We start from the raw sequence: 6,641 nt of genomic DNA on the forward strand, positions 1-6,641 counted from the left end.
GACAAAGAGTCCGTCATGGAGCTGTTATACCCAGCCAGCTCGGCATCACCGCACATGTGCCACATAAACACCTCGTATGACGCATTCCCCTTAAAAATGAAGGAACAGTTCCTAATGGATTTTCACTGTACCTGCAGAAATTGTGGGACAAATGTGTAAAAGCCTTCCAATAGTCACTTATTTTGAATCTGAAGATGTTTACATCTGCTTTCTCTCAATGATTTGTCTGGTGTTTGTTTTGCAGTTCTGAAATGAAACGACCAGTACTGGAACAGAAATGTGAAGACAAATGAAATAAAAAGACAAAAGCTCTGTTTGCAAAAGAAGATATTATCTTTTTGCTGACAATGTGCTGACAATGTGACTAAGACTCAATAAAATTGTTTGTGCAGTGAATGAATTTGTGAACTGTTGTGTCCTTTGGTCTTCACAGAAGTTAAATTGCTAATTAACATATACATTTCCGAGGTTAAATAGACAGAATAATTTACTCCAAGGGTGTTTTTCAAGTTAAAGCGACCTCTAGCGGTCCTGTGAATAATGACACGGTGGTGTAGTATTAAGGGAGCGACACAGTGAGTAGCATGTGTAGTACCAGAGGCTGCAGTTTCAGGACTGCATTTCTAGGACAGTGGGCGATGAGACCCTGCATGTGACCCACACGGTGGCCATTTTTCCAGTTTTGGTGCCTACACCTAACCGTTTCCTAAACTTAAGCAAGTTGTTTTTATGTCTAAACCTAACACATCCCCAACCTTAACCTTAACTAAGTAGTTTTGTTGCCTAAACTTAACCTCCTGCTCCACTGTATCCTGGAGGTGGCCCCTCCCCCACTACTGCAGCCACAGCTACAGCTACAGCTACAACATCTACTACCGATGACCAGCTACCACTGTCCTTTACAGCAGACGAGGTGAGGGCAGAACTCAGGAGACTGCCTACAGGGAATGCTGCAGGCCCGGATGGAGTGTGCCCAAGGCTCCTGAAAGACTTTGCAGCCCAACTGGCAGAGCCCCTCCAGTGGATCTTCAACAGGAGTCTTCAAACAGGCAAGGTCCCAGTGCAGTGGAAAACATCCTGTCTCGTACCGGTGCCCAAGGTGGGGCGCCCGGTTAAGTTAAATGACTGCAGACTGATTGCCTTAACATCTCACATTATGAAGACTCTGGAGCGGCTGGTCCTCTATGTCCAGAGGTCAGAGGTCACTGATGCAATGGACCCACTCCAATTTGCTTATCAAGAGCATCACAGAGTGGAGGATGCGGTTCTGTATATGCTGCACCAGGCCTACACCTACCTGGAGGAGCTGGAATGTTTTGTGAGGATCCTCTTTTTTGACTTTTCAAGTGCGTTTAATACTATCCAGCACCTCATATTGAGAGACAAGTAGGAGGGGATGGGAGTAGATCGCCTCCTGACCTCCTGGATAACAGACTACCTGATGGAGTGGCCTCAGTATGTCAGGCTGGAGAGCTGTGTCTCCGGGAGGGTCAGGAGCAGCACTGGTGCTCCACAAGGGACTGTCTTAGCACTGTTCCTGTTCACACTCTATACAGCGGACTTCTAATACAACACTGAGTCCTGTCACATGCAAAAATATTCTGATGATACAGCTATTGTGGCCTGTATCAGGAGCGGGTAGGAGCAGGAGCACAGGGATCTTGTGGATGCCTTCAAGGTCTGGTGCAGAAAGTGCTGTCTCCACCTGAACACTGCCAAAACCAAAGAGATGGTGGTGGATTTCAGAAGGAAGAGGCCTCCCCGTCTACCAGTCTCCATACAGGGGGGGATATTGAGGTGGTGCACACCTGCAAATATCTAGGGGTCCTCGTGGATGACAAACTGGATTGGTGCCCTAACACTGACGCCCTCTACAGGAAGGGTCAGAGCCATCTGTTCTTCCTACGGGCACTGAGGTCCTTTGATGTGTGTGTACAGATAATCACCATGTTCTATCACACGGTGGTGGCCAGTGCACTCTTCCTTTCTGCAGTGTGCTGGGGAGGCAGCCTTACAGACAAAAACACCAAGTGATTGGACAAGCTGGTCAAAAAAAGCAGGCTCAGTGCTGGGCAGGAGACTGGAAACGCTAAGATCTGTGGTGGAGAGGGGCTCACTGAGCAAACTGAAAGCTATAATGGACAATAGCAAACACCCTCTCCACAGCCTCCTGGAGCAACAGAGGAGCAGTTGCAGCGGTCAGCTCCTCTCACTGAGCTGCAGAACTGAGCGATTCAGGAGATCCTTCGTCCCCACAGCAATAAGACTGAATTCAGTTACACATTCACTCACACACACATCACACATATCCCTTCTGCCACAACTGGACTGAACGATAGAGTGGGCAATTTTAATGTGAACTTTGTATTTTTTATTTTGCACTTATTTTTAACTTATTTTATCCTGTGTCTATCTCAATACCTCTTGTCTTGAATGAGTCTTGAATGAGCTACTGGATATTTTAATTTCCTTTCGGGGATGAATAAAGTTTTATCTATCTATCTATCTATCTATCTATCTATCTATCTATCTATTTATCTATCTATCTATCTATCTGTCTATCTAACCCAGCAGTCACTGACACTGAAGATCAGGTCCTACGGCTAATGACAACCAAAATAGATATTGTAGAAATGGGTCTTGAGCAGGAATGTTTGGGAGGTGGATTGCAATCACAGATGAAGATTGTATGGCTCTGGAGGCAGCAACACCTGCTGACAAGTGACAGAGGAAGAGAGAAGGGAGAGGAGATAGAGAGAGCCCAGTGCATCATGGGACAGTCCCCAGTTGTCTAGGCCAATAGCAGCATAACTATGGGACAGTCTTAACTATCAGCTTTATCATAAAGGAAGGTTTTAAGTAGGGATGAGCGAGTACACCACTATCTGTATCTGTATCTGTTCAACCATCTACATTATCAGTATCCGTACTCGGAGCGGGCGGGGCCTAAACCGGAAGAGGATGGGGTTTAAACCGGAAGTTGGTGGGGTTTGGCCGGAAATGGGTGGGGCTTAAGAGCTTCAGATCAATGTTTTTATCACAATAGTAAGCAAACTATTTACAGAACAAGTTTTTTTATAAACACAGAACATGAATATTATTAAGTGCATCAATGAATACAACACATGCAGTACGCAATTATGAAGTTAAACAAAGAGAGGGTGTCCGCATCTCAAACCCAAGTTGGAACTTCCAACTTGGATGATAGTTCCACAGAAGAGAAGCCTGACAGCTGAAGGCTCTGCCTCCCATTGCACTTTTGGAGACAATGCAGAGGAGCTAATATGAGAGTAATATGATCTTTGTTCTCAATTCCTGTCAATACACATGCAGCAGCATTCTGAATCAGCTCAAGTCTTTACAGACTTGTTGGGGAGAGAGTAAGGGAGAGAGAGTAAGGAGTCACAGTAATCAAGTCTAGAAGTGACAAAAGCATGGACCAGTTTGTTTGCAACTTTTTGAGAAAGGAAGTGTCTAATTTTGGCAATATTGCATAGGTGAAAAAGGCAAACTTAGAAGATTGTTTGATATTCAAATTAAAGGACATATCCTGGTCAATAAATAACTCCATGATTTCTTGTGGTGGTTCTGGAGGCCAGTGCAATTATGTGTAGGGTAACAGTATGATTAGGTAATGGATTTCTGAGGTATTCAGGGCTTGTTACAAAAACTTCAGTTTTGTCCAACTTTATTAATAGAAAATTGCAGGGTTTTTTCAGTTCTTTATATCCTGAAGACATGCTTGAAGTTTAGAAAACTGACTGATTTTATCTGGCTGCACTGACAGATAAAATTGCCAACTTAGTACATGTCCCTGCAACTGAATAAAAGTGGTAGAATACTAGTGAAGTATAAAAACTATGAAATATTAAAATGCAGATAAATTCTGTTGAATGTGTGACAAGGAGGAACCGACAGAGAAGGAACCAGTTGTCTGCCAGTCAGAGATACTGACACCATGATCAAGATTAACTCAGACCATTTCGAAATAAGGTGTGTGTGTGTGTGTGTGTGTGTGTGTGTCTGCTGCTTTGTCATTCTCCACATAGAAGTGTTGGGCAGCGAGCGTATAAAGAGCCAAGCTAAACTCTGCAGTGCATCACATCAGCCATGGACAGAAGTGTGCAGCTGGCCCTGTTGTGTCTGCAGGCCTGCCTGCTCATCACAGCCTTCACTTCCCCAGACACACACACACTCGCTCTGGTGAAGGATGATCCTGTCTTCTGACCTGGTAAGCAGATCCGGCTCTGCTCACTGACGACAAGCAGCTTCAGCGCTGTTGTGAGAAGGGCCTTGATTCATTCTGGCTTCACTCGCTGGACTTTGGAGCTGCAGAAGTCAAAAGCTGCTGCTGCTGCTGGTGAAGGAGAGCTAAGAGCCACAGAACTTTCTGCTGTTTGAACTTTCTTGTGATCACCTTGTAAGAAATAGGTGGTAAATCTAGAGGAAGAGCTTGATAATCTACATAAAAGATTGCATTTCCTTCTCAGGTTCACCAGATCCTTACAGACAAAGCAGCAGAGGTGAACACCGATGTGGACAAACGATGCCATGCTTGTCTTCAGAGACCCATGAGACCGGTAAGAGGAGTGAACTAGTTTAGTGTGACTTTGGGCTAATTCCCCCTCTAACTTGCAGTGCAGTTACAGAATCATGCAGTGTGTTTCACAATATGCCGTCAAAAATTCAACACTGTAATTTGAATATTACTGAAAGGTTGCTGCTGGTAGGTGTGGTGGATTTTTAAAATCCATACCTTAATATAAACCAATGTTTCTGCAAATCAATGGTTCCATAAACCTCCCTACAGTGTTAATATTTGTCTTCATTCTTTTGTACTGTCATTACTCTGGTCAGCTACACACTGTCGAATTGATCAACCATTTTTGAGACATGTTTCCTTCTCTCTATTTGTTTCAATCTATCAGAATCCAAGAAGTAAGAGGCAGACGAAAGGGCGCTCACGACGTTCAAATATGTAAGAGGAAATCCCTCATAAATCATAAGCCGAACAAGCACACATCTCATTTTACATAGAGGGTAAAATGAGATGCTTTTCATCTATATTTTGTTGTACCAACCAGCTGTGTACATTAGTAATTTTTTGAACCACTCTATAGCTGTTTATTTGTCTTCTTTCTAGTATGTTGTCATTAGACTGATCTGCTCCTCAGTGTTGAATTAATACAGATTTTTACTGTTCATTGCTTTCTCTCCTTCCTTGTCTCACTTGCTCACCATCCACAAAAAAGGCCTCCAGGACACACCATCCCTCTCTATAAACTGTAAGTGAGCACTGATGTGCTGCTCCTCTTTCACTCACCATCACTCACTCATAAATCATCAACCCAAGAACAAATTTTATGCAGTGCGCTAGGGGTCTGCAGCCATTGCACTATTTGTATTCAGGTTCGGATTCGGGCTTTTAAAAAAAACTTCGGATTCGTTATTCGGATTTGGGAAGAAACCGGAAGTGGGCGCACTGGAGACTTCCGCTGAGCTTGCCGGCTAACTTCCGGTTTAGCTCTCGGCTAACTAGAACAGGAATAAAATAATTTGATCGTACAGCTCTTCTAGACTTTCCCAACGTAATCGGACTGAATGGATCAAATTCTGCTGGTGAAACGAGACATTTGGCGGGGGCTGTGACACTCAAAAAAAATTATTCCACCGTTTTATAGCCACTTCTTTTCCCATTATTGTCTATGAGAAAATGCTTTTTGTGTTGCTGCAGTGCTGCATGCTCGTGTTCTGTGCTGTTGTTGCTCCTCTGCGATGACGTAAGGGACTGAGCCTGAGGGCTCTCACCAAAACCAAAGTGTTGCAGTGTCTCAGATGGATGTGATCGGCTCAAAACATGCACCAACATGTTTTTTGTTACGTTTTGCTTTAATCTCTTGTAATTGGCTCAAAATCATGCTCAAAACATGCATCCAAACGTTTTTTTTTTTCTTTAGAAAAAAGCTCCCGAATAATGAGGAGAAACTTCGGACAGAAAAACTATTCGGGATCAAAGCATTATTTGTGTACTTCCGAATATCGTATTCGGGTTCAGGTACATCCCTACAGTGCGCTCAGTGCTGTGCTGTTGAGGGGAAATTTATGTATGTTGGAGTACTTATGATTGTGTTTTAATTCACAGTGTTCATGATATAGGCCAGGTTTGCATGCTCATTAAAGTACAGTTGTGATAAATTCATAGGGTATGTGCTAATGTAGATACAGGCCTACACAAGTATCCCACATTCATTTTACATCACACCATTTAAATGATCAGATTTCTGTTTGGATGGTGTTTTATTCACTGTCCTCTACTCTTCACACTTGTGCAGCTGTTTATATTCTTCTGGTAAAACTGCACATGCTGAGCTGTGGCATCACACTGCCTTTGCTCACCTATTCCAGGTTTAAGTGCAGTCTCTGATCCATTTCTCATTGACAAAGAGTCCGTCATGGAGCTGTTATACCCAGCCACCTTGGCATCCCCGCACATGTGCCACATAAACACCTCGTATGACGCATTCCCCTTAAAAATGAAGGAACAGTTCCTAATGGATTTTCATTGTACCTGCAGAAATTGTGGAACAAATGTGTAAAAGCCTTCCAATTATCACTTATTTTGGATCTGAAGATGTTTATAT

At 43.4% G+C, this 6,641-nt stretch overlaps 1 long non-coding RNA gene across 1 annotated transcript; it reads left to right on the top strand.

Annotated features, from left to right (window-relative positions):
* The first annotated feature begins 4,216 nt into the window (after positions 1–4,216).
* On the top strand, positions 4,217–4,976 carry LOC115375299 (uncharacterized). Its single transcript, XR_003929700.1, has 3 exons — positions 4,217–4,231; positions 4,491–4,580; positions 4,929–4,976. It is a non-coding gene; the product is annotated as an uncharacterized LOC115375299 (long non-coding RNA).
* Positions 4,977–6,641: the final 1,665 nt, after the last annotated feature.

Source organism: Myripristis murdjan, chromosome 17 (assembly GCF_902150065.1).
Source record: "Myripristis murdjan chromosome 17, fMyrMur1.1, whole genome shotgun sequence".
In the NCBI taxonomy this organism is placed as follows: Eukaryota; Metazoa; Chordata; class Actinopteri; order Holocentriformes; family Holocentridae; genus Myripristis; species Myripristis murdjan.